The sequence below is a fragment of the Poecilia latipinna genome, unplaced genomic scaffold, assembly GCF_001443285.1.
Source record: "Poecilia latipinna isolate Pla-1442-1.1 unplaced genomic scaffold, P_latipinna-1.0 Scaffold4406, whole genome shotgun sequence".
Lineage (NCBI taxonomy): Eukaryota > Metazoa > Chordata > Actinopteri > Cyprinodontiformes > Poeciliidae > Poecilia > Poecilia latipinna.
The window spans coordinates 1-2,168 of record NW_015117022.1 but is presented as its reverse complement, the minus strand read 5'-3'; the positions used below and the strand labels follow the sequence as shown (position 1 = coordinate 2,168).

The window sequence follows — 2,168 nt, the reverse complement described above, 5'->3', positions numbered from 1 at the left end:
AGAGAGAGAGAGAGAGAGAGAGAACACCCACGGAGGGTGTGTCAAAAATCCTTTTTTATTATAATTTAAGTTACGTCCATCACAGGACAGTGACTCAAAATCTAAGCAACTATTTGCAACTATTTATTTTTGACAGGCACAGTGAACAATATTGATCTTCCAAATGCATTTAATTCTGATTTACAGCTAATAGATATCGGAACAATATCTATAATGGGGTTGGTTTACCTTTCCAGCATTTAGAATATACAGGGAATTTTTCCATTGTTATAATAGGTGATATGTTTTCTTATCAATATGCTCCCTGTACATTCAGCTCCTCTCTGGCAACACAAATAAATTCAACATAACATGGGAAAAATGTTGTTACAAGTGAGTAAGCCTGTCAGTAGAAGCAGTGCTTTGCTTTAAGTCAATTATTCTTGAATATTAATAAAATTGTCTTTATCTTGCTGAAAATTGTTTGTAGGTTATTTTTGGCTTATTTTAAGAGCACAAATTTTTTTTTTACCATAAACTGGACCACTTGGTAAGACTTTGTGGTTTTGCAGTGCATAACCAGGTCCAGCAGGTTCCACCTCGTGGTTCTGTTCCTGCTCAGCCTTGAGGTCACAGGAACTCATTATTCAGCTGGTCTGGAAGTCGGGCTCCAGAACCGATTATGGAAGGATTCTCCAGACCTCCAGAAACAAACCAGAGATGTCAGCCAGAAACCATGGAGGAGGGATGTTTGTTAGGCTGCTGGAGCTGATTGGACTGTGAGCTGAGAGACATGAATCTGGTTTGGTCACCAAAAATCTAGACAGAAGTTTCAGCATCTGAAGCCCAACTGAGAGGAACCACAGAGATCCTGATCCTCACTGAAGAGAAGCTCATGATGATGATAATGATTATGATTATTAAAAATGGTCATCTTCCTCCAGCTGCTACCAATAGAGGGCCATCTAATGCCATCTTCAAACTCTTCTATAGCAAAGGCCTTCTTCATATTCTTTTTCATCACATCCATGAGCCTCTCCATAGTCTTCCTCTTTATCTCAGCTGGGAAAATTATTATTTTTGAAAAAAAAACAGTAAAGATCTCCACCATGACAGAATTCTTTGAATTTATTTTCTCAGTTATACATCCCTGATTAACAGCCTTCCTGCCCTGCAGCCCCTCCTCTCTCTGCCCCCTCTCTGCAGCAGACGGACCAGCAGCAGGAAGTAGGCGGCTCAGCCAGCCGTTCTCAGCTTCAGTGAAACATCGTCAGGTCAGATCACTGAGAAGAACAATGGAAGGAACATCTCACTGTCTGATCTGTAAGTAGACAAGTTTTAGTCTCTTTCTGCTGGATCAGCATTTCTCTCTGTCTGAGAGACACTGGAGACATTTTACTGGACGGATTTAATGATATAATTACTGGGGGGCTGGATGAGTCTGTTTATAAAATAGATCTGATTGTGTAATGAAGGTTCATCCAATAATCAGTGGGTTGCTGGTTCGATACCTGCTCTGCCTGCTGGTTCAGGTCAGAGGGTCCAGTAGCATCAGTCAGCCTCACCTCTGTCACCAGGGCAGCTGAGGCTACGATTCAGTAGCTCAATGGGTGAAAGACTGAATGTTGTTGAAGCTTTTTGGTTCTCTGGACTTGATGGAGCTAAACAAGTCATTTACCACCAGTTAGCATAAAAACAGAGCTAATAAATAAATATGGAGTCTGGATTACAGTTTCACAGCACATTGTGTTCAATGTGTTCAGTTTTAGTTTATAGTGAATAAATATTTATTTATTCTCTAGTTCTGATCCTCTTGCTGAGCTGCTCAACAGATCCAGGTTGGTGAACTTTGTTACATTAAAATGATTTTAAATATTCAAAGATGTTCTTTGGATTAAATGTTACATCTGAGAATTTAATTTAAAAAATGATGTAATTATTGAATATGATGCTTTTTAGTTTTATTAACTGAAATCATGATCATTGAATCTCTTCAGTCTCTCCAGCTGCTCTGACTGTGAGTCCCAGCAGATCTCAGTTCTTTGAAAGAGAAAAAGTTTCTCTGAGCTGCTCTGATGGAGGAACTGTGAGGAGAAACACAACTGGAGGAACCAGGACTGAATGTGGAGATGGATGGGGGAGATCAGCTGGTTCTACCTGCAGCATCACCTTGTTCCCATCAGACTCTG

At 40.1% G+C, this 2,168-nt stretch overlaps 1 long non-coding RNA gene across 1 annotated transcript; it reads left to right on the top strand.

Moving 5' to 3' along the window:
• The first annotated feature begins 1,159 nt into the window (after nt 1-1,159).
• Nucleotides 1,160-2,162, top strand: LOC106942597 (uncharacterized). The gene is made up of 3 exons (XR_001423664.1): nt 1,160-1,302; nt 1,782-1,817; nt 1,977-2,162. It is a non-coding gene; the product is annotated as an uncharacterized LOC106942597 (long non-coding RNA).
• Nucleotides 2,163-2,168: the final 6 nt, after the last annotated feature.